The following is a 26,687-nucleotide window of genomic DNA, read 5'->3' as shown; positions in this document are numbered from 1 at the left end:
GGGGCCTTTGTGGCAACGTACTACCAGGTCGGTGCCCTGAACCTGTGGCTGACATCGAGGCCCGATGCAAGTTCTTGTACTCGGTGCCCATCTTCGACGACCTGCCCAGAGACATGGTCTTAGGGGCCAACTACATTCTCTCCGGCGAAGTGCTGCTCATGGTTGAAAGAAGCAGCATCAACCTCCATTCTGTAGCTTTAAGTGTGCCTCCCACTCAACCTCAAGGTGAGCTGACGACGCTACTTGCACATACGGCTGTACTCAAGTGGCACGCATCGCTCTTCGCTGATACTACTTATCAGCTTTTCGAAACTAGCGTGCTGGCATCATATTACTACCGACAATGACCTGCCGCTGTCCATACTGTTACGTGAATATGCCGAATGAGAGCGGATTGTAATTGACTAGCAGGCGCAGGAAATGCCTGCCGCAAACATTATCAGACAATCTTATAGCCCATGGGCAGCATCTGTTGTCCTGGTCCGAAAAAGGACAGCAATATCTGATTTTGTGTCAACTTCCGAAAGCTGAAAAAGCACAGTATACCAGACTCGTACCCCCTGACACCAATTGACGATGCTATTGGCGCTGTACAAAACGTGAGGGTTTTTCCCTCACTAGACTTGAAAGCAGGGTATTTACAGATCAACGTGGTCGAAGAAGATAAGTTTAAGACAGTGTTCTGAACATCATCTAGCCTGTACGTGTTTAACCGAATGCGGTTCGGTCTGCCAACTGCCCCAAGCACATTTCAGCGTGCTATGAACACAGTGTTGGGCACACGGAGAGACTGTGCATACATTGTTTATCTCGACGACATTATAGTCATCGGGAAAACAAAAAAACAACATCTACAAAATCTCGATACAAATCTGCAGAGGCTGCGTAACACCGGCTTTTGTCACAACTGCCACCAGTGCCACTTTGGGTTGACTACGATATCTTCTCTGACAAGTTTTCTGGGGCTGATTTTGCAGGCCACAAACACTGTCTTTGTGTGCTACGCACTCTATGCGTTCATTTGACTTGGTGACAGCTCAGTTACATGCTTCACCTTTTTGACTGTATTTTTGACGTGCTTCATCTTTCGCGTTGTGCTTGCGTGTGCAGTTTGGTCTAGCTTCCATATGCAACCATGGCGTATCTTTGCCATCTGCCGATATTATTGCGATGGTACTGACCATGAGAACTGTTTGCATTGGGCACTGCTTCAAGACAACGACCTCGACTGGCGAATGTCGCGCGAGTTCGGTGCAGCGATGGACATTTCAGGGGAGAGCGGGAGGCCTACGCGTATTGACGGCACAAACTGAGAACTCTGTCTCACGCGTTTGTGAAGTTGAGCGCATCGTGACCCAACTGGCTGCTATACAGACAACGATGCAGGACCGAAATGATCGTATTTTCACCGAAGCGACCTATAAGCAGGACACTGCTCACCAACACAACGCTGCATGCCAAGCACATATCCATAGGACAATCGTTAACCCGCAAGTCATACTTGTTTGCATCAGCACACTGTGAGTTAAAAAGCAATTGAGCGAAAACCCGCTCGATTTCCCTTGCACTGTTTGCAACCGTTGTAGTTTAAGTGTGATTAGCGCGATGCTCCGGTGAGTGCACTGTCTACTGAAAGTGTATACTGGTCGTGACTCGTTCATTGTTGTGCTGGAGAAGATGTGCCAAGAAGTATGAACAAGGGTGCATAAGTATCTAAGCGTACTGTACTCACTAAACAGCAATAGACACTATATATCGATGTGCAATGAACATTGAGCTGCTTCTGTGAAGACCCGTTTCACTTTGGTGTGTTATACTGATTCCTATATCAAAGGCATCAATCACAATTTTCGATCCGCGTTTGGTCTCTTTCCACCGGTTGCATGAATATCCACAACACTGGTCGGTGGAGGGAATGACGATTCTGCTGATGACGAAAGTCGAGAATTGCAACAGCTTACGGTTTTTGCAGGCTTCACCAAGCTTAGTTCTTTAATAGAACAAATGCTTTATAGGTCTTGTATAAAATGCACACTTTTTTCCTGTTCTTAAGAGCGGCGGCGGACGCCGCGCTCATGTTGCTGCGTCGTTAGCAGGCAGGCATGCAGGCAAGCGAACACACCATTCGCAGTGCCACCGGGTGTCTGTTCGAACGCAAGGGAAGAAAAAAGGCAAAAATTAGTTTCTGGTAAGACGTAAAGCTGCTTTGAGTGTGTAAAATATAATTTCAAGTTATACATCTATGTCTTCAAGCTAATTAAGTGCACCTGCAAGGATTTCTCGTTCTACCAGTAGGGTGACCACATTGCTGTTGGGTGACGCTGGCAGTAATTTTTTGCCGACTTTCATTATCAAGTTAAAACTATAACTTCTTTTTTACGGACAAAAGCCTGTTTGTCCCTGCCGATGTGATGAACTATCTTCTCATCAATTCCAAAAATTTTTCTGAGTCGTAGACAGTCCTTTTAAATTGTCTTGAAAAAAACTTTGACTCAATCAATGTGCGCAGCATTGTCTACAGTCAAGCCCACATATAACGGCCCCACTTAAAACGAACTTTCGCTTAAAACGAACAATATCCGCGTTACCGTGAAAATATACATTGGTTCAATGGCACAAAATCGCACTTAGAACGAACGTCTCCGAGAGCCGCTGATCGGTTACAGCGAACTGAATCAGCGGTCTGCCGACTTCCTGGTAAACCAATTTCGACCACCGATCAAGCATCGGCAAGATGCCCATACATTCTTATTGCTAAGCACCGACCCTGCCTCCACGCCCCTCTAGTTACCGCTCTCCCCGACCGCTTTTGTTAAGCATCCCTCCATCCTTTGTCTCCCCAGCTAGTCTGAGCATTCCGCATCACCAGACGAGGCACGTGTTTTTACACTGCCGCCGACCTTTCGAAGACCAGTCGACCATCTACCCCGTTTTTGATCGCTGGTACTGTCGTTCACGTCGGCGGCCTGGAGTGACCAGACCATTTGTCAACATCATCGGCAACCAACTGTGTCCGATAGTCTGCGTCAAGTGCATGCGCGTACGCTACCACACCGACTTTGATCATTTGCAATTCGTTTCGTGTTTAGGACTTGTTCTCGCTCACTTCGCACTCAACTCAGCGTGCATTCCGCGCGCGTGCGGAATCGCGAAAATCGCTGTTAATTTGCGCAGAACGAATCACAAAATATCGAAGTCCGTGAGGCCACGCAAACCCGCAGGTGCAACGAAACGATTTTTTGACCGCCGCCGCCGATTCTTCGAACACCGCCGAGCGCACCGATTCAGGCGGCCATGCACTCTTTTCAAGTTTTTCTATGTGCGAGTTTCGCGGACCTTTCAAGCAAGCTACCCAACCTGCCTCCTTCCCGTGTGTTTTGGTTTTCAAAGTCGCCCTCCCACCGCATCCTCCCCTCTCTTTATCGCAACTTTTTGCCCTTCTTTCACAAGTCTACTCTTTTCTCTTGATCACAACCCCTTAGCCCGTCTCCCCCACTACTCGACGCCCGCCACGCTGGCTCGAATTAGTTTCGTTTTTTGACTGGAAACAAGCCCAGAGCTGTTCCACACGTTCTGGCATGTGTGTCGCGTGTGTGCGTCTTGCTCGCTCTTGGTGTGCGTGTGTGGTTGTAATGGCCGACGGAAGGACTAGCACGCTTTTTTCTCCTGCCGCTCAAGAAAACGTCAAAAGTGTGACCGCTTGGTTTGAGCGTAATCCGCGCGTTAGGTGCCGCGTTGCAGAGCACTTGCTCATAGCTGTTGGCCATCTGGCAGCCACTTTGCCGCTTCAGGCAACCCGGTATTCAGCTGTGGAGAAAGTGAATATTTCCTGGGCGGTGGTGATGGCTACATGCACCTAAAACTGTTTTCGTGAGACTGACTTCGTTGCCGTCGAGCCCGATGCCAAGCCTGAAGCTTCCGAACAGGACCCCTGCGGTGACGATTTGTGGCAGCGCATCACCGACTCCGACCTAGAAGAGCGAGACATTTGTTGCGATGGTTTAATTACAGCCGAAGATGATGCCGACACTGCGGAACCTTGCACGGATTAGGGCATTGTGAATGAAGTACGTAGCGAGCGCAGTTTGGAGGAATCGGATTGCGAGAACGACGAAACTTTGGAGTCAGTGCCTCATGCAGCTTATGCCACAGGTCTCGACGAACAAGTACCCTGCCGTTTTAAATAAACTCAAGACCGCCCTTATCACTTCTGAAATTCGAAACACGTACATCACGGACTTTTTGGGGCATAAAGAGTTTGTGTTTTCACTCACAACTTTTTTTAAAAGCTGTGTTTAATTTACTACGAACTTCGGGATACAGCGAACGAATGCCGCGTCACGCTCAGGTTCGTTATAAGCGGGCTCGATTGTATGTAGTTTACATTAACACGCTGAGTAGCAAAAACCCGACCTCAAAAGGAACACATAAACAGGATGGGTGCCCTTGCTTCTGTAGACATACTTTACGTCTTATTATGACTATGAAGAAACCTAGCCTTACCAATTTTATTAACAAACACTAGCCTTACCACTAATAGTAACTGAAGGTAACTTACCGGTGAAAGCACTTTAACATTGAGCTTGTGCAAGACATGGCGATTGAAAGCTTTGAAAAGCCCACTTGAACGGCAACCGGGTACCTGAAGGAGAACATGTATACACAACTGAAACGCTTCTATCAAAACCATTAATCAAGCTCCTTGCGATGGGTGTTCAAAACAGTTAACTCCATGCAGGTGGCACGTCAATGGTCTCACATAGCCTTAATTCTGTAACTGGAGTATCAAAACACAGCCTCACGCAAAATTAACTTTTAACCACGTTTCATTACTTACTGTGAACCTTGCTATATTTAAAACATTATAGCATGCCTTTTGAATCGAAACTTAAATATTAAGGAGAGATGCGATTTGAAAAAACAAACAAAAAGTTGCTTTAAATTTCATTGCCTAGGGGAATGAAATTTTCGCTTTGTGTATAGGCTTTTATCAGATATTAGCTTCCTTCAATGCTAGACTATCTAGTGAGGCTAGTCTTTCTGTCTGTTGGGGGAATTGGAGGGTGTTCATGGGGATCTAATAGAGATCAACAAAGTAAGGCGGACACATGAAGCTTATACTGTGCTGAAGAACAAACACATCCTATGCTAGCATGAACTACAGGTTTTACCGCTCACTTTAATTCAAGTGCCAGCTTAAATATACTGTGAACATTGAAATAATCTGAGCATCGAGCTATTTATTCTTTGTGGCAAACATTTATTCCAAGGCCCGAATCAATCAGGCTGCATACCAGTGAGTTTATTCCAAGTGCCACCGTGTTTATTACAATTGCCAATGACTTTAATTCAGGTGCCAATCAGTTCAATGCATAAACAAAAAGCAGAATACTGGGTGTAAAAATGGCAGTGCAATTGAAATGCAGTTCTTGCAGTAAAAAATACAATCCTTGGAAGGTAGAATAATCATTAATATTGGTATTCGCCGATAGTATTCGTGAATAAAGAATTACTGCCGTGGTTTGCTTGAGCCGTGTTTGAAGTGCTTATACTTTGCTATGTACAAGTTTGTAGAATAAGTGCTTTGCCCAGGTGGAATAACATTATTGTAAACAAGACGAAAGAAAAAACAGGAACATATTAAAGAATATTTTACAGCGCAATAATATTCAGTGTTCGTCACTAAAGCTCATAATTGGCTTTGCCATACACTACAACATTTTATAATCGGGACAAGTTATATAATGCGAAGGACAAACTGTTTATTGGAGTGCCGGAATGCATACCAAGATATCGCTAATCTGGCTGTGAGCAGTGATGGTTAAAAGGCAGCTACATAATCAAGAAATTATGAGGCCATTGCGAGGAAGAGCGATTTGGGGATAATTCATCCTGCAGTACGCATAAACGTAAACTGATCATTCCGATGTGGCCAATGGAAGTTATATTTTACACTATTCTTAGCTCTTATTTTTTATTCAAACAAAATTAGGTGCCATTTGAACATTACTGGTAATCATTGAAACAGTACTGGTTGTTTGTTTGGCTTGGTAGCTTGGTGGCGTACTTAACCAACGCGATGGAATGAACACACAGGAAATGAAATGATACGAACGCGCATTTGTTCTTGGGCCTAACTTTCTTTATTTATGTATGCATTTTTATTACGCCACATTATGCCTCTCTCATCGCACATTGGAAGCTTGCGAATTTAGTGTAATCCCTAAACTATTTGTTCTGTCCTTTCTCTCTCTCTATCTACACACACAAACGCACACACACCGTTACGTTTGGCCTGGCAATTCACCTGGACCGACGCCAATGTGCGTAAGCCGGTCTACTAGGAAGGCTTTCGACCCCATCGGCGCTTAGTCTGCAAGACGCTGTCCGGTAGACGTTCCAGGAAGCAGTCGGGTCTCCACGAAAGCTTAGCGAAACAAGCCTTTTGTTGAACGGGCTCGAACAGCAGGGGAACGGCGCCACTGTGGCGGGTCTCATTGTCAACCTCTTGACTTAGCTTTTGTCATCTACGCGAGGCCATATCAACATACCGACAGCCCGGAAGCGTGGGAACGCGTCGAAGAAGCCGTTCATGGGGATCGAGCGTTTGGATGGCCTGAAGCTGAAAGCAGCATAGACTGCTGCTGACGTTCGGGTTAGTGGCCTTCTCCCCGGATGAGCTCAACTTTCCCTCTCCGGACTCCACCTCCTCGCCCTGTGGTGCCTTCAAGTCGTGGGCCGGGTGCATCTTTGTGTGGTGCAGATAGTATGACGCACCAATTACCAGCATGTGGGGTGCAGCGCAATTAATGCGGCTAATGTAGAGCGCATAGCCAGTTCCCAACCCGTCAACTAAGGAAGCTGATCGGTTCTGCGAAGGCGAACGCGGAAGACCCGAGCGCGGGAAAGAAAATAGACTTCTTCGTTCTCACGGTTCACAAGCAGAGCAGTCAAGGTCGCCCCGTTCGGGATTAGAAGAGGAAAGCTTACTCAAAAAAGCGTCTGGCATGAGGCAGGTCAGGCGCCACCGTCTGAGTTTAAGCCATTGTTGGCAGGCACGCGTGTCATTGAGAATGACATGGAGACGCGAGCACTTGGCTGACAGAGACATAGTGGCGGCAGGAAAACAACCATAATCTGCCCCACTGTTGTTGGGATGTCGGGGCGCCTCGCTGTCGCATGCACACCTGGTAAGCGCACGGAGCCCAACGGTGTACCCACCGCTCTTAAGGAGGCTTCTAGGAAGCAACAATTAATGAGAGAACTGACGGGGCTCGAGCGTGAGAACAGCCGTCACGGAAGTCATCCGATGGAGGCAGCACTAGTAATGTTGGGCAGCACGACCTGGCATGGGAGAGAGTGTCACATGCGGAGAACCTATCCCCTTGCGGGTTTTATTTGGTGACGAGGTTTTTACAAATGTAGTGCCTTTTATGAAAGTGTTTCTGTGATTGGTTGTGATGATGCGAGTCCCAACACGTGATTGGTTTTTGTGAAGACTCTTTGTTCGACCAAGGGTTGAAAAGAGGATGTTTGAATTTGAAATGTGGGCGGAGGTTCGGGCTTGGACTCGGGCAGTCGCCTGAGGCTGCAATAAAGCGTCTCTTCACCGGACTACAGCCCTTCCTTCGCGCAGCTACCGTGCACTCGAGTCATCGAGGGGACCCATTCCGAACCTCAAACATCTTTCCTCCTTAGCTAGTGTTTAAGCTAGTAGAGGAGGAGGAAAGTAAATGGTGCGTTCCTGTTAACATTTGACCGTTTCGCCCTGCCAAGTGGTGCAATATCTGCACCCTTTCTGGAGGGTGGACCACAAAGACTTCGTCCCTTGCTTTGTGGCAAGAGTGATAACCACCTTCTTCTTACGGCAGTGACGGCGGGCTATAAAAGCCAAAGCATTTTTGTAAATAATGCCGAAACCTGCACAGAGTCATGTGCGGAATCATGAACTGAATCTCTGTTGCACATAACGCGGGATCTTATGGATCTCTGTACACTTCCTATCTTTCTTCTATAATGTAAATAAACTGCAACAAGCGAGGTTACATAAAAACACAGGTTATTATTCGAGAAGCATTAGCCGCAACAAGCTGGTACAGGCAGGAACCCGGCAAGCACAAGCTACACATGGATGTAAATATCTTCTTTCACACTGGCACAGAGCTGGCGCCACTATGCTCCGGTACAATTACTCCCCGCGCAGAAAAGAGCCAACCTGGCGACCTAGAGAAATGATACGACAAGGGGGTCATAGCACGGTTTGAAGCCTGATATGTGTAGTGTTTCACGCTCATGGCAGCAATGATCCGAAGGTGGCTCAATGGGCTCAACTTCATAGTTGACAGGAGATGTTTGTCGCACCACACAGTAGGGGCCATGGTATTTCGACGAAAGCTTCGGGGAAAGACCGGGAGGGGTAGACGGGACCCAGAGCCAAACCAACATTCCTGGGTTATAGTGGGCACTAGACGCAGAGGCATCGTGGTCAGTATTCTGGTGCCATTTGTCTTGTGCAGTAAATGAACGAGAGAGTTGACGACACTCTTCAGCATAAGCAGCTGCTTCAGAAACAGGCGTCGCTTTAGAAACGTCAGGCCTGTAAGGGAGAATGGTGTCCATGGAGCATGATGGCTCACGTCCGTACAGGAGAAAGAGAGGAGAAAAGCCAGTGATTGTTTGTGCCGCAAAGTTGTACGCGTACGTGACAAAAGGGAGCACTTGGTCCAAATTAGTGTAGTCCTCAGAGGCAAACATGGCAAGCATATTTCCAAGAGTACGATTAAAGCGTTCTGTCATGCCATTGGTTTGATGATGGTATGCCGAGGTTTTCCTATGGACAGTGCGACATGCCTTCAGCAGCTCGTCGATGGCGTTCGAGAGAAACACACGTCCAAGGTCGCTCAGTAATTCACAAGGTTCACCATGTAGCAAAATGAGAACGTGAAGAAGCAAGGACGCAACGTCTTTCATAGTGGTAGCAGGCAGCGCAGATGTTTCAGCGTAACGTGTCAAATGATCAATGGCGACGATAATCCACCGGTTGCCTCTAAGAGTGTTGAGTAGAGAACCATAAATATCAATTCCGACGCGATCGGTCTTACTGGGCAGGTTAAGGGTTGCAAAGGGCCAGCAGCGCTGTGAGAAGGCGTCTTGCGTCGTTGACACATGGTGCATGACCGAACGTACTGGCGAACGTGCCGATACATGCCGCGCCAGTAGTATTTTAGACAAAGGCGAGAGTAAGTCTTGAATACTCCAGCGTGGCCACACTGGGGGTCATCGTGAAAGGCAGCGCAGATGTCCGAGCGCAAATGACGAGGCATGACAAGGAGCCACCTACGGCCATCCGTAACGTAATTGTGGCGATACAACAAGCTTTCACGGACAGCAAAGTGGCTTGACGAGAGAGGGAGCGTGAAGTAGTTTCTGACGAGCTGTGAGAGAGGACGTCGAGCAAAGAATTGATCCAGGGATCTTTGCGCTGCTCGGATGGCATGCCAGTGATGCTCAACGATGACGAATCGCAGATGGCAGTTGGTAATCAGGCAAGGTCAGGAGGCAGTGGAGAACGGGATAGTGCATCGGCGTCTGAATGGCTGCGTCCTGAGAGATAAATAACACGGATGTCGTATTCCTGAAGGCGTAAAACCCAACGAGCGAGGCGGCCAGTAGGATCTTTCATGGACGCTAGTCAGCATAAGGCATGGTGATCTGTGACAACATGGAACTGGCATCCGTAAAGATAAGTGCAAAATTTTCCTATAGCCCAAATGATAGCCAAGCACTCCTTTTCCGTGACGGAATAGTTAGACTCTGCCTTCGTTAGGGTATGACTGGCGTAGGCGACAACATACTCGTTGCAGCCATTCTTGCGATGAGCAAGAATGGCACCGAGGCCATTCTCGCACTGAGGCCAATGAACTCTCTATCTGGGAACATTTCCTTCCAAAAGGAATGGCAATGCCACAACGTCTAGATTGGAGCAGTAGCTCTCAGCCGTGTACCCTGAAGAGAGGGCTGAGGTCATACTTTGTGATCACCCCCAGACAGTCAGTGAACTTAGGCCACTGGCAGCTACTCGACGTGTGTATCGCGGCATATATCTGCAGCAAATTAACAAGCACAGTTTATTAACAGAAAAAAATGGCCTTATGATACTGCAACATTTAAGTGTGGAAAACAGTAGCGTGATAAGGTACTGACGGAGCCAATGATAGGCTTTTTTTGTGTGTGGTTGCCTTGGTGACTTTAGGCACTGGGGCCAAATGCTTGTAGTAGCTACTCATATACTTTATTGTGTCATGGGCATTATGAAAGAGATTCCAAGAGCAAAATGAGGTTCCTATAAAAATAGAGACGGTGACCTTTAGCAGACTAGGCCTGAGATGCCATAGTCACCGACCAATTGGCCTGCGGGCCAATTGGTCGGTGACTAATTTGACGGTCGGTGACCTGAGTCTATTGAGTTTTTCGGGCGTGCTTCCCGAAATCTGAGTAACGCGTGCATGAACTTTAAAATTGAAAGTCGCTTTCACAAGTTACCTCATGAGATGAAATAGATTTACGAAGAATTTTTGATATAAACTTGCTTAAAATACATAATTTTCATCAGGCGCACCAAAGAAAAAGGCAGTTAAAAGGACCCTGCAACACTTTTTGGAGCATGGTCAGAAAATGCTGCCGATCGGTAGTAGAGGTTCCCGAAAACACGCGAGCCAAACATAATAGCACAGCATGTGGCCTAGAATTCACAATAAACTATCAAAGTCAGCTAAAACGTGCTTCCTTATCTCTCGACATACCACGCAATATGCTCGAAAGTCACATGTAGTAAGCCCATCTATCAGCCATTGGCTGAATTGAACATGGAAAGCTCGCTTGTTACAGAGATCGGCGTGGGAGGTCGCTACTTGTCCACGCGTGCGCGTGTAATCACACTGAAAAAGCCGTGCATTCGAAGAACAAAAAGGAAAAAGTGCTCAAGGTCACGAGGCGCGCATGACGTGTTTTGTGTGCCCCTCCCACCCCTTCCTGCTTAGCTTCTAGTGCTTTCGTCGGGATGAGAGAATGCGATTGGAGCATGCGACATACCTTTGTAACTCAACTCGCACTAAACGAATTCTTAAAATTTTGCGGCATTGAGTTCGTGAGGCAATAAGCTATTCCAGTGAATTCATTCCATGGTTACTTGAAAAAGTGTTTCAGGGGCCCTTCAAGTGTTTTAGAAAAGATTGTTTAGTGTTCTAGATAACACCGAAAGTTAGAGGTTAGTTCTCAGGGTCTTATAAACTCCAATGAATTACCTTCCCGTTAGATATCTTTCACACCTTTCATTACCTAAATGAAAAAAGATTTTGGCAATATTTAGCTGCTAACTTAGAATCAATAAAGTATAACCACGAACTGCACAGTGATATCACGGATAACTAGCGCTGCTGAAAGTAGCGGCTGAAGTTCGCAAAAACACGACTGCTTCTTGAAAGATTTTAAGCTTTGAAGAAGCAGTCGTGTTTTTGCGAATTTCACTGCTTTACAAACTGCATGTTCATGGGGCGCCAAACTTGTGTTCTCTGATCCCAACGAATCCTGAACGTGCACTCGTCCATGATTACCAAGCGTTTCAAGTGAGATGCAGACCAGTGGGCGCGATATTCAGCAAACTAGAGCCGCTTCGCCTTGTTCTCGGATCGCATGAGGGGCTTCCTGACAGCGGTTCGGCTTCAAAGTCCTGCTACGTAGAGGAGGCGTTTCATGGTTGTAGAAAAAACCTGGTCAAGTCCGTGCTCAGTTTGTACTTCTCCGACTGTACTTTTCAGCTGTTCTGCTACGGCTGCCACAATTTGCAGATATTTGTCCATTGTAGTCAGCCGGCAACGAGGCTGCTGAGAGGCATCTCCAATGCGTCCATCATTCCTGTACACTTGAATGATCCAGTTGACAATTGCAAAAGGACGGTTTTTCATCGCTAATATAGCACGTGGAGAATATTCTCGCAGGCATAAACCTACAATACATCGTCTTTCTCCTTCCGGCACTTACGGCATGGCCCTTCAATTAGGAGACAATACTGGAATGAAGTAATATCGAACGTATGCAGTCCTTTTATCATGCGGCGATAAAAAAAAGGAACCTTTGATGGCACAACAAATTAATGGGTCATAACAAATTACTGTAGTGGACTAATGTTGTAAGCCTAAAAAGATATAAAACGATAAGCGCGCCTTTTTTTCTTAGAGACAAAAAGTATGAAGCTTTAATCTGCAACTGCTCACAGCAGTAAAAATTTGTCATCGGTGCTTGTTTGGTGCACTGATTACCCCATACAAGTTCCACTGAAAATTTGATTAGAATGTTTCTTAATTTGTCTGCCTGAGTGGTACGAAGAAAAACAGCTGCTAGTAAGCTGTGAATAAGGGTAGAATATTGGCGATTTAAATTCTGGAGCACGTGAGAGCAGCGCAATTGGTAACACACCAATGTTATATCAGTTCCATAAGATTAACGAACTACTCACTATCTCTTGTTTACAGGTTAGTAAATAATCAAAATTTTCAAACATTGCAAGCTGTTATATCAGGCCTCACATGATATATTAATCACCAATTTTGCGATGTTAAGCTTTGGGCTGATCAAAAGCATTGATTGATTGATTGATATGTGGGGTTCAACGTCTCAAAACCACCATATGACTATGAGAGACGCCGTAGTGGAGGACTCCGGAAATTTCGACAACCTGGGGTTCTTTAACGTGCACCCAAATCTGAGCACATGGGCCTACAACATTTCCACTTCCATCAGAAATGCAGCCGCCATAGCTGGGATTCGAACCCGCAACCTGCGGGTTAGCAGTCGAGTGCCTTAGCCACTGGACCACCGCGGCGAGCCCTGAACAAAAGCAGTCGTGTGAGCTGCAGAATATTATTTCTGTTACACTGAGCAGCTTAGCTCTGGCAGTGCCAGCGCGAAGTTTTGCTCGTGTAAGGGCCACGGTTTATTACTTGCACGATGGCTTGAAAAAAAAGCCACAGTGTCTGCGCTTCTTGAGAACCGCACAAACTGCTCAATTTGTATGCGTACGTAACAAGAGTAATGCTTGCTTCACCGCAAAGCAGCACCAATTTTGTCGAGCGACCGCACTCCAGCAGACGATGCGGCGAAAGCCCCGCCTACAGCTGTCTTTGAGCTTGCGCACCAGTTTCCGAAGCAGCCGGCAGAGGTGCTCCATGGAGCGCCAGCCACACGGCACGGTGTTCAGGGTAGAAGTGGACAGCTCTGTACATCCTTGGGACGACGACAACCCCGGACATAACAGTGGCGATGAGGAAGTGGATTTAGACCTGCGCTACGCACTGCCTTTAATATTAGATACCCGAATTCAACGACTCATCATGGTCATCGCGGTTTGGATGCCTACAGCTTTACTTCGTGGGTAACAACACAACTGATGCAGCAATTAAGAGAGCCAACCTGCTAATGCTGTGCGGGAAGCAGACGTACGACAAAGTCTGTGCCCTGATTCAGTCAGCCATTCCAGCAATCATAGACTACGACGACATTTTAACTGCGCTACAAAGATGCTATGACCCAAGGCCATCAGAGGTCTACAGCTTAGCCCGCTTCCAGCGTCGAGACCAACTGGAAGGCGAAAAAGTAAGCAACTACGTGGTGACTCTAACAAATCTCGCGGCTGACGGCAATTTCGGGACGTCGACTTCAGCAACTTCAGCTACTGCGCAGAAGAGAGGATCAAGTGCCAACCTACTAACACCAATACGTTCACTTTGAATGTAATGTTGCGTGACCGCTTTGTGTGCGGACTGCGGGACGAAGACCTACAACAACACCTGTTCGCAGAGACGAGTCTCAGCTTCGCCAAGGCATACGACATCACCCAGCGAACGGAGAGCGCCAGTCACCAGCAGAGAGATGTTTGAACGTCGAACCGGTACAAGTGCCAGTTAGGAATCTGGCTATTCCAAAACTAGGCTCTAACAAGAAGAGAAACAGAAACAGGACGCTGTTGGCGGTACAGCAACGTGCACAAGGGTGCAACAGCTTAAATACAATTTGAAACAATTTTTGGAGCAGCAAAATGTTACATCTGGAGCACTAAAATCCAAATTTGGAGCAGGTTAGGGAAACAAATTCACACATCTTTTTATCATGAAATACATTTAAACCTGCTTATAACAAACCTTGATATAACAAATTCCTCGGTATAACTAAGTTTTTCTATTCCCCGCCGTTACTCCATAGAAGCACATGTATTTGTGACCTCTATGCAACAAAGTAACAGTGGTAGACAACCTTGATATAATGAATTTTCCCGACGGACAATCTAGGAATTTCGCTCTACATTTTGTTACAAGCATGCATCTTCCGCGGCTGCCCCTCTGCCGACAAAGCACGAAGGGGCGCACGCGCATCAGGCGAGGGCAAGCGCTCGTTATTGCGCGCAGGTGAGCGCGAGGCGGCTACACCCCACGAGCTGGCGTTGCTGCCGTTCTCGTCGCCGCAAGCGCATACGCAATAGTGCCCCCCCCTCCCCCCCACACACACACACTCCAAAAAAATAAAATAGGAAAAAAAACCTTTGTGCGTTCGCAGTGCCACACTAATGCGCTTCCGGGACAACTTATCGTAGTGTCTTTGCTAAATTCTGAGCCGCCTTCATGTTTTCCTCAACGAGCTCTCTGGTTTTAGATAGTCTTTCTAACAGATCTAAAATGTAGCTGACTACGTGCGGGTCTTCTTCATAACCCTCCCACGAGTCTCTCAACAGCCGAAATGGAGATCTTAATGTCCCCCCCCTCTTCCTCATTATTCGCGCGGTAAAGTGCGCGTGTGAGATGAGCGTGCGGCGGCGCATCGTGACAAGCTGGGTGCCGAGCGCGGGCGGCTTTTTTTTCTTCCTTTCTTGAGTTTTTATATTGGATACGTACATATACGGTGAAGCACGGCTGCGGCAGCGACGGCAATAAATCAGTCGGGACTCTCCGCATAAATGCTATGGCAATACAAAAAGAAAAACAAAGACGTCGTCAGGGGCCACACGATGAACGCGCAGTGAAACTATGCACGGGCGCACGGCGTCGAAAACGAAAAGCGAAGGACAAAGACACAGATGCGGAAAACCACGAAAAACTATTCGATAAAGCGCCTTCCATATGCAGCGCAGCCCACGTATATGTGACACATGCCTGTGCACGCGCGCTTATCCTTCGACAGGTGAAATAGCACCTTCGAGTTTTACCGGAACGATTGCGTTTAGTTGCCGGGCGCACAAAGATTACTTGGCTCGCTGGAAAGGCGCCGTTCGCGAAAAGAGTGCGCCTTTCAAAAACAGTGAAGTAACAACTGGGGTACCTGTTAGTTGGCACTCAATCTGTACCCGTGATTACGTTTCGTGCCTCGTTTTAAACAGCGTGTTAAGTGTCGAGCCGTAAACATTGTTAGTTTGCTTCGTCCTGTTAATTGTGCTCGTGCGTCATTCGTGCCAGAGCAGCGCGTTTCACGTTTCAATCTGCTTGCTGTTCTTAGCGTTATATTGAAAGTTGTTGCTATTGCAGTCATTTATTGCTTCGCCCTTGCGGCGAAACTGTGACTTTTCCTACTTTCGGACAACCGTGTCGACCACACCGAGGGGATGTCAGATGACACGTTCATGGAAACTCTCCGAGACCACGGTGACGACGGCTCTTCGCAGGTCGACTGGTCACTTGCTTTCCCGTCTTGCTCAGCGCCGCCAGTTCGCAGGCTGGTAGCTTTTGCGATTAGCTGATTAGTTCTAGCAACACGACAGCGCAATCCAATGAACGCGATAGTAAAAAATTGTAATGGTATAATACGTAAAGCTGCACCAACTCTTTTGGATCGGATATCACGTAACTCTAACAAAATGCTGGTGTGAGCAAATATGGCCTCTCCAAGGAGAAGTGCTCTTTCCACACAGTCTCTTCCAACACCACCTAAAGTCTAGGTGGTGTTGGTCTCTTCGCGCTGAAACGGCACTGATACTCGCCGAGATAGCAAGCGCACCAGCCATGCAACCACCCTTAAAATCCAATTGAGTTAATTATTGCCACTCAAGCGATCCCCTCCCCCCTTCCCCACCCCCTAACCCCCACATTGTTTCACGCTAGTTCAAGAAGGGTGGTTTACTTTCTGTTTGAGCATTCGACGGCAGTTATCTTATGCATGTTATCTTATGCTCTTTCCAGGTGATAGGAAAGAGCAGACTGGTTTGATCTCTGCTTCAGCAGCGCTCGCGCGCCTTTACTCCCTCGTGAAATTACGATGCGCGGGGGCATCTTATCAATTTGGACTTGTTACGTAACATAGCGGCGATGCAAAAACTCTCCGAGTGTGTCCATGTAATTGATATTGCAATATTAATGCAGTTTTTTTTACTGTAAAATAAGTGTTTTCAGTTAGCTCTCCTTAAGTACCCCTTTTGTTTAATTTGCGCGTTTATTTTCCGAATTTTGTACCAAACCAGCATATGATGAAATCCTCTTTATAACAAGTTTTTTCGAGACTTTATCAGTTTCGTTATATCCAGATTTAACTGTATTAAACTTGGAGCAGTATAAATAAAGCTTAGATATTGAAAAAGAAGTATATACCATTCAGCATCCTTTAAATTATCCAGTGTGAATAGAGCCCTGCTATTTCACAGAACGCAGTATGATGAACTACCCGACTGAGCGAACAGTGATGAAGTTCATATTAGGATTTGCTGCACCTGTCAAATATTTTGACAGACTCTGCGATATTAAATATAGATCTGCCAAACTCGCAACTTTGAAATTTGAGAGATTCGTAAAACTGAGGAGTAAGGGTGGCGAAAATGTCATACACCATTCCACATGATTGCCAGTAGCTCATTTAGATGTCAGTTATTATACTAGTACTCAGAATTTTGCGGCGTACAAACTCATGAGTAACTTAGCAAAATGTGCAGTGTCCTGTCAATAACGCTAACAGCCCCTTCTAAATCTCAACACACACACACGCACACACACACACACACACACACACACACACACGTATATATATATATATATATATATATATATATATAAAAGAAGAAGTACTCTGGCACAGGGGCAGCAGCATCGAGCATGCAGCAGAGCTGTAAGTTTGTGTCGAAGTTTGGGGCGAAGACCATGCCACCATCGAGGTAACACAAACAGATGTTCCATTTATGGCCACGCAGAATGCTGTCCACCATTCATTCGAACGTTGCAGGTGCATCGCAATGTCGAAAAGGCATGACGACGAATCCATATAAGCTGTCTGACATGACAAAAAGTGGTTTTGAGGCGAGTGGCCTCCACCATAGCACCTGCCTTTAGCCTGACCACAAGTATAACGAGGAGAAAAACTCAGCCCTCTCTAAACAGTCCAAAGCATCGACAATGCGTGGCAGTGGATAGACATCTATTAGCGTGATCTTGTTCAATCACGGGAAATAAAGACAGAAACGTATGGAATCATCTTTCTGTTTGACCAGGACCATCAGAGACGCCCATGAGCTCTGTGATAACGCTTCTGCGGAGCATGCATACTCTACTTGCTTAGCAATGGTGCGGTATTCTGTAGCGGACACGCAATATTGTCATTGTCGCAGCGGTGAGTGGGACCCAATGTTGATGCGGTGCTTGACTGCTATGGCACGGCCGAGAGATGTTTGTGCAATGTTGAAAAAAAGCGGTAGCACTTTTCTTTCGCCGGTTGGTGAGGAGCTGAGAACACTGCGAAGGTGTTAAATCTTCAGCAATGAACTGTCCAGATATGTCCGCTGATGTTGGGTCAGGCACAGAGATGACAGCCACTTCACAGATAGTGGTGGAAGGCGCCTCATCAAGGACGAATATAATTCTGGTGGAGTTGATCGTCTCGACCTGGCCAAGGCATCCGTGATAAAACAGGGATAAAGGTGATGACTGATGATCATATATTGGCATAGTGGTAGAGCCTTCGACAAGGTCGATTGACGCAAAAGGCAGCGGAAGGCTCTTCGGGGAACTAATATTTGAGATGGTGTGAAGAAGACTGTGTCATCGAATATGGCACTGCATGAAACTGGTACGAATACGAAAGAGCATGGAGGGATTTCGGTGTTGTCATTAACGACTAGTTTAGAGGTAGACTGGATGTCGACGGAGGCTCGGTCATTCAGTGCGCAGAATTGAACCTCAGCCCAAGCACACTCGATTACAGCGTTGTGACGCGACAAAAAGTCTCTTACCAAGACAATGGTATGGGATCACGATGAAAAAATGATGCACTATATTGTATACAGAACGTCCTCAATTGTCACACGGGCTGTACAGACTACGATCGGTTGAAGAGGTTGAGCACTGGCTGTGCAAAACGACAATCTGAAGAAAGGCGTCATGACCTTACGAACTGAGCGGCAATATCCAGCATGGATAACAGTAACAGCTGCACCAGTATCTACAAAAGCGATTGCAGCGACATTTTCTATGCAAACTATAATAACATAAACAGGTGACGAATGAGGACTTGGGCAAACCAAAACTTGCACAGTTCTTGACTCATAAACTGCATCTAGTTTCTTTGTTCGTTAGGCACAGGCTGTCAACGCATAGGACAAGGTGAGCGGCGGTGCGGAGAGGGCGAGCAAAGATGTCCCAACCGAGGGCGGTGGTTATCCTGATAGCGAGCTTGCGTTAGAGTGTAGTAACCGTAACGCGCGTTGGAGTCAAGTAGAAAGAAGGGCTCTCGGCAGTTTTCATCGATGATGTACGTCCGGTGGCGGCAATACCTTGCGACGGGTCCGGGGTATCAACATACCAAACATATCAGGTGACTGTGAAAGCTGCGCATTGGATTGGAGGTGTTAGTGCCACTCCAAGAGACAGTAAGTGGGGGATAGCTGGCAGGATACTGGAATGGAGGTGCAGGCACTTGAGAGTTGGCATGGCTGCAGCTGCAGCGTAATTGAGTAAAGCAGTTAGAAAATTATGCTCACAGGCAGCTGCAAGCGCCTGCGCGAGCTCTCCTTGAATGACACCATGGAGAAACGATGGTAGAGTTGTGGTAGGATTCAGGGTGAAGGTACCAAAGAAAACTGTCGTGCGACTTCATCGCCGAAAAATGTTTTTATTTCGGCTATTAGCGACGCTTGGTCATGACCGTTAGTCACGCTGGACAGTCATGCCAAATCGTGCGCTGGAGGACGTCTTGTCAGAACTCGCTGCTTCCGCGATTCTTTGTAGCTTTGGCACAAGCTAATGACGTCGTTAAGCGTGGTTGGGCTCTTCGCCAAGAGCATTTGCATTGCACAACAGCCAGGTAGCCAGCTGTAATGATTAAGGGACGTTCGTCACTATGTTTGTTGATGGCGGACGAGAAAGGATTAACATGAACAATTTATTTGATGGCACGGGTGGAACGGCTGACGGTGCATGGATACGCTACCGTGTGCAGCGCCTTTGAGTCGGACGTCGCGGCCAACCCAGCAGTCAGGGTCGCAACTCCGGAGGTCCAGGATCTGGCCACGGCTCACGAGGACCACACCCGGTAGGCCTCGCCCACGAACCTGCTCCCGGCCACTGCACCCAGGCAGGAGCCGTTCAGCAGGCCCCGTCCATGGACCTTGTACAGACTGACGGATTCGACCTCAAACAGACACACCGGAGCTCGACCTGGCCGACACGTACGGGTCCCACGTCCGGCTCAGGAACGCTGCCAGGAACTCGTCTTCTCGAGCGGCGCACCGCTTCCTCTGCCTTCGTGGCCTCAACCTTCGAGCTCTCTTCTCCGCACGTTCCTTGTTCTGTTGTCGATGTGCGACGCTGGTGACGCCGGCACTTGATGGCATGAGTGCGGCTACGGAGCAGTCAGCCCGCATCGGAGACGCGATGCTCCATGCGGGGAATGGCCAGCCCGTCCAGCGAACAGCTAGCGTCGAGACGCGATGCTCGGCGCAACCGTGACCATTAGCCAGGCCACGTCCATCGCTGTGCCGAACGGCTGACGGTTGACACGCCTCGCCGAGATCTGCGATGCCCTCGGCAAGGAAGAGAACAGCAGGCCAGGCCACGCCCCGAGATGCAGTACTCGTGCCGGCAATGCCGCCCCAGCTGGTGGTTGGACGGCAGCAGCGTGGACGGCCGCGTTCCCTGGCCGGAACCTGGATCGCCTGCGTCCGACGCTTCGGCCCGCTGTCTTCCGCCTGCAGCTGCTTCGGCTCGTCCCCAGCCACAAAGCCTGCTGCCACGTAATTGTCGCACGTGGCCCAATCGTGGCACGCCACCTCTGTGGGCCACCGCTAGTCATCAGCTGATTGGCGCACAGTTGCCTCGTAATCGCACGTGCCTTGACCCGCACCTTCGTCGTTGTCGTTTTTTCTCGAATCCTCACACTCGTAATCGCACGTGCCTTGTCCCGCACCTTCGTCGTTGTCGTTTTTTCTCGAATCCTCACACCAGCGGACCTCGAGGTCCATAAAATATGTTTCATCCTTCGTAAAGTGCCACTCAGTGAATATTTCACCAATGAAGAGGCCAAGCCGGCAAAGCCGATAAACTCGGCAATTGCGAAATGCAACATGAATGCCAAGATAAACGCCCAAACACCCGCCTCACATCAAATTGCTAAGCCCAGAGCACCAGAGCGACACAGCAAGGACTCGGATTTCAACTCCTATTTTTACGAAGATGAAACATTGAAACGAAAGACATCAGCTTCTTTACGAGAACAGGGAGCTGTTCGTTCGAGAGCCCCTAGCAAGCGAGCAAAGCCTCAGACCAACGCATCCGACAGCCCATAATTCAAAGCCGTGGCACCACTGAGTAAGAAGCCTGTGCTCAAGGCAGCTACCATGAAGCCCCAACAATCGAAGCAACAGGACAGCTTTTCCAACTATCCTGAGGACAGTGCGCCGAAATCGCCTCCTGCCAAGAAGCAAGCAACCGCAAAGTAGACACAAAAGGCTTAAAATGCTGCGTCAGCCAAGAAAGCTGCTGTGAAGTGGGACGAGTCTTTAAGCTCAGTCAGTTCCGACGAGCCTGAGCAGACAAAGGTGATGGCACTGATGTCAAGTAGTGCTGCCACTCTGCCTATTGCTTCACCAAATGCGACACTGGCTAAACTCTAGAAGGATGACAGGGAGTCATCTCTGCAAAGTGAAAATGGTAAGCCTTTCAAGAAGATTGTCAAGCCTCAGGCCACCAAACCCAAGAACACTAAGTTAAAGTTTGTAAACGAACAGACCTTTGTGGTTCGTGAATCTACCTCTCAGCCTGCCAGCCCATCTTCAACAGATGTACATTCAAGCCAATGCAAGCCATTTCATTATGTTCTTAGCTATGCCTACGCATGGCAAGACATCTTTAGCGCTGAACTTCTCGACCCCTGGACTTGGTCGTCAAGCAGGGGGTGGCACATGAGTTGTCAGCCATACCGCAGTGCCCATCTCGCGTACCCCCCGATAGATGGCAGCACCCGCCGCCACTCCCATTGTGATTCCTCCTCGCCTCGCTAGACAGCGCTCAGTGTCAGACGCCAGTTGAGACAGCTTTAGCCTATACACATTGCACACACAAAAAAGAAGAAACTTGGGCAGACAGTGAAGGGTTTGTTGGTAACATTTGCAAGAAGCACATCAAAATTAATCTTGTGCCAAACGATATAAAAAGAGCGCACAGAATCGCAAAATGTCAACCGGAAAAACCACGCCCGGTAATTGTTAACTTCTCCCAGTTCAAAATAAAAGAAGCAATCCTATCTAACGGTTTCAAACTGAAAGATACGCCGTACAGTATAGCTCCGGATTATTGTTTCGCTACCCGCACTGCCTAAAGAGAGCTTCTACGCTTTGCATGTGAGCACAGCGACCCTTTCAATCTTCGTTACAAGAAGGTAGTTATTGGGAAAAAATCGTGCCACTATAATGCAACCCGAAAAGAAGTCGAAGGAATTTTTCCGCGTGAAGCTAACAATTTCGCAACCCAGTAAATGCGTCGCCAGTTACCTCACCCTCTCGCCATATCCAGAATCACCCCTCTAAACATGCAAATAATGTCACCTTTTCTATTCTCTACACAAACATAAAAAGCATCATGCCGAAACACGACAAAATATGTACCATAATTGAATCATCTGATTGTGACGTCGGGATGCTGACAGAAACATGGCTTTTACCTTCCATCAAAGATTCTGAAGTTCTTTCATACCTAATCAATTTCACATTGCATCGCCAGGACCGTTTATCCGGTCGAGGTGGTGGCGTGCTCATCGCTGTTAAACATACAATCCTTCACTTCATTATTAGCATTACCAGTCCACTGGAAGCTCTTTGGGTAACTTGCGAAAGTTCCCATGGGCTGGTCATACTAGGTGTCTGTTACCGCCACCCCCCCCCCCCCCTCCGCCAAATCAGAGCCCAACTTTAACATCAGCTTTAACGACACCTTCGACAAACTACACAAAATGTATCCCCGTAGAAAGTTTATAATTTGTGGGGCTTCAATTATCCATCCAGAAAATGATCAAACAATGTTTTCCTTCGCAGCGGTGAATGCGGCGATTTCCTAGCCTGTTTAGAAAACTACCAACGAACACAAGTTATAACCCATGCCACCAGAGAAACATTACGCAGCTCTATTATAATAGACCTTATACTAATGTCGGATCCAAGTAGCCTACATTCTCTCCATTACCTTAAAGAAATAAGTGATCACAAATTTATTTTTGCCTCTCTCAGTTTTACTTTTCCAGAAAATAAGCTTACACCAAAGCAGATAAAGCTCTACGGTCGTGGCAATTATGAAAATATTAACACCGAACTTGAACAATTTTACAATTCATACCACCAGGGATTGAACAAGCGCACCATAGAAAACAATTGGAAGTTATTAGTCGAAAAACTCAATCAACTAACTGATGCATGTATACAGAGCATAAAAATTAAAAACAAAACATCCGCCCCTTGGTTTAACAACGCGATTAAAAACTGATGAGCCGGAAAAAACACCTGTTCAGACGTGCCAAACAACAAAACCGACCATCTCTATGAAAAGAATATTTCGACTCTGTGCGATGCCTCTCAATTAACATTCAAAACGCGAAACGCAATTTTTTTCGATCAACACTACCAGACATGCTCAAAAATAACCCTAAGAAATTATGGCAAACAAAAAACCCATGAAACATCTCGCCGATAACTCTTTTGGTACTAATAACAAATCGCTAAGTGACGTAGATTCGGCCAATGCCCTAAACAATGCCTTTTGTTCTGTTTTCACGCGTGAAGATAGCTTTTTTGCGAACTCCGGAGAGAACCTTGAGCCTATATAAGTGAGCTAATGTCACCTATTGAAATATCTGCAAATAGAATAAATAACGCAATTAGAAAAATGAAACTGTCATCTGCAAGTGGAAAACATCAACGGCAAAATAATAATGACCACACAATTGATAATTAGTACAGAAATTCAGCTGCTCTTCTCTGAATCACTTTCACAGGGACAGGTGACAAGTGATTGGAAACTCGGTGAAATCACTCCACTATACAAAAATGGCAACAAAGCATTCCCATATAACTACCGGCCCATATCGCTTACAAGTGTCCCATCCAAAACTATGGAGCACATTTTATTTACCAACATCGTTAATCACCTCTAACAGCACAACTTCATTCACCCTTCCCTAAATTGTTTTTGAAAAGGCCTGTAGTGTTAAACGCAACTTGCTGCCTTCATCCCTGACTTGCACACAAATCTTGACCGGAACATCCAAACTGATGCTTTATTTCTTGACTTTGAAAAGGCTTTTGATAAAGTTCCTCACCACCGCCTTTTGACCAAACCTTCTTTGCCTAATCTCGACCCATTCCTCTTGTCCTGGATTAATAACTTTCTCACTGACAGAAAACAGTTTGTCGTCATAAATAGAGCTAGGTCTCAAATCTCTCCCGTCCTCTCCGGTGTTCCCCAGGGAACAGTACTTGGCCCCCTGCTTTTCCGAATTTACATCATCAACCTTCCACACTGTATTACTAACAACATAAGATTATTCGTCGACGATTGCATTATTTACGCAAAAATCACTAGTCATGAAGAGCAAATAGCTTTACAAGCACACCTAACAGCCGTTCAAAATTGGTGCCACAAGTGACATATGAGTTTAAACATTTCTGAATGTAGATCAGTGTCTTTTCACAGACGTACTAATTCGTTAAAGTACAACTACGCCCTATATAACAGTTTTCTATAACCGACTAGCTCGTATAAATACCTTGAAATACATATCTCAAGTGACCTATCATGGACCCTCCAGATCAATCACGTCATTTCAACAGCGAGTAGATCTGAAGGTTATATCCAAAGAAGCCTGAAGTTTGCTCCCAGCCACTTAAAAATAGTAGCTTTCACCACAATATTACGCCCCAAATTAAAATATGCCGCAGCAATTTGGAACCCACACCTGCATTATTTCATCCAAAACCTAGAAGCCATCTAAAACTGCGCTGCCAGATTCACCTTTCCCAATTACTCATCGTTCACCAGTGTAGAAGACTTAAAGAAGCCTGCCGTATTAATTTCTCTTAGTCAAAACCAAAAAACTGCGCGGCTCGTATTATTTCACAAATTCCATCACGCATCCCCATCCAGCATTTGCGTCACGCAACACCCCTATTTCTGTGATTGATGTTGCAACACTATGCAAGTATATTACCCTCGTCCCAGAACTACCGCATTGGCCGAATCTTTCTTCATTCGGACAGCTGAGGAATGGAACGCCCTACAGGATACCATTGTTAGCATTCAGGATGCAGAAGCCTTTCAAAATTCCCTGTTAACCATCACTGAACCATAATAATTTTTTTTCGTGTGACTTGCCATGCTAATTCTTGTGTAATGGTTTCTAGTGTCATCTTCCTAGTATGGCGTGTATGTATATTTTGTGTACTTGGCAATGATTTGCACCCTATAAGTGGTATATTTTGTCACTGTAAAATGTTTTTATCTAGAGTCCACAAACAAATGTACTTGTTACCCCCCCCCCCTTTTTTTTCTTGTTTTGTTTGTTTCTGCCACTTCAGATATGGCCTGAAATTTCTGTTTTATGTTTTGTTGCACATCCAACTTTGCCTTTACCCATGTCTTGTATGCCCACCCCTCATGTAATCTACCTTCTGTTCGGGACCCTTGAGGAAAATGAAATAAATAAGTAAATAAATTTGTTTTATCTGCTGTAGCTAAATATTTGCTACGAAAAATGACAGGAAAGAGGAAAAACACACAGACCTGTCCAGAGCAGAGAAGACTACAGGTGGTGCCTTATGCGCACCATGTTGGGCATGGCCTGAAAAAAGTTGCCTCCAGGTACAATGAGTCTGTGGTGTTTTCCGCGCCAAGGAAACTGAATGGCTTATGTGCACACATCGGCAAAAAAAAAGAAGCCACAGTACGAAGTGAAGCAAGGGCAAATTTGTGTGAATTGTGTTGTTGGTGTGGTATATGAAGTTCCACTGACTTTTCGGATGGTGTACATAAGCCAAACAGGTGTTGTGTGAATTTTAGAGCATGGAAACATTTTAAATTATTAGAGAAAGGAACAGGCTCCAAATTAGCCCTTCATTGTAAATAGTGCAAATGTAAGCCAATGCTGAACAAACTCAGGATTTTGGGCAGAAGCCATGAAAAAATGGCACATGAAATATAGTTGAATCTCATTAATTCGAACACGCTTAATTCAAACTTCTGGTCAGTTCGAACTCATGATAAGGTCTCTTCAAAGCTATGTGTATTCCAATGGACAAAAACACCCGGTAATTCGAACGTGCAGACACTTGCGACGGTTATTTTGAACATACCGTGCTCCGAAAATGCTCTCAGCACCCTGCCCAATCCCATGGCGGCACCTGCGACAACTAAGCGCTGCCCGAAAAGGAAATGAAAAGGCAAGAAAAGGCTATGGTGGAATGTTTGCTCACTCTCTAATGCCGATCTGCGACGTGCCCTTGTCACGGTTCTCCCTTTTCCGTCCCTGCCACATAAAGACCCTTCTCCTTCCAACGCCGTTTGCGAAGAGAGAGAGGAAAAAAAAGGCTGTTGCTGGGTTGAATGAATGTGTGGTTGAAGGAAAGGAAAAAGGCACTATCTTCTGCGGCCTTTGCCCCTTGCGGAAGCACGGCTCTGCACATTGAAGGAAGGAGGGGGGGTCTTTCACGCGCCCATGCCACGCGTCCCCCTTCTTTCCTGTCCCTGCCACATAACCCTTCTCCTTTCAACGACGCGCGCGAAAAGAGTGAAAAAAAAAGCTGCCGTGGAGTGATGGTTTTCTCTCAAATGCCGTCTGCTTCTCTCCGCCTGGACGGAGATGCTCCTCCTTTCTCGTCATGTGCTAGCCATACTACGGCTGCGCAGCGGAGAGACTACGCAGCCGTTGTTGTCGTCGTATTTAGAAAGTGTCGATGCTGGACATTTCCGCGTGCAACTTCTCTTGCCAGGAGAATGCTGAAGCCGAAGTAGAAATGCTTTGCAAGCTGCGTGCGGAATTGATTGACTTGCTGCAAGGCAAACGCATGCAGACGCGAATCACCGAATACTTGAAATAATAATGGATGTCCTGTGATTTGTAAATAAATGTAAGTCTTCTGAAACTTCCCCCCCGTGTGTTAGCTCAATGCACATGCACCACTGCATGGA

At 46.7% G+C, this 26,687-nt stretch overlaps 1 long non-coding RNA gene across 1 annotated transcript; it reads right to left on the bottom strand.

Moving 5' to 3' along the window:
* Window positions 1-2,015: 2,015 nt before the first annotated feature.
* On the bottom strand, window positions 2,016-25,907 carry LOC142791118 (uncharacterized). The gene is made up of 3 exons (XR_012890025.1): window positions 25,853-25,907; window positions 4,559-4,642; window positions 2,016-2,144 (listed from the first exon to the last, which is right to left on the bottom strand). It is a non-coding gene; the product is annotated as an uncharacterized LOC142791118 (long non-coding RNA).
* Between the last annotated feature and the right edge of the window lie 780 nt (window positions 25,908-26,687).

Source organism: Rhipicephalus microplus, unplaced genomic scaffold (genome assembly GCF_043290135.1).
Source record: "Rhipicephalus microplus isolate Deutch F79 unplaced genomic scaffold, USDA_Rmic scaffold_138, whole genome shotgun sequence".
Taxonomy (NCBI): domain Eukaryota; kingdom Metazoa; phylum Arthropoda; class Arachnida; order Ixodida; family Ixodidae; genus Rhipicephalus; species Rhipicephalus microplus.
This window is presented reverse-complemented; position numbering and strand designations above follow the sequence as displayed.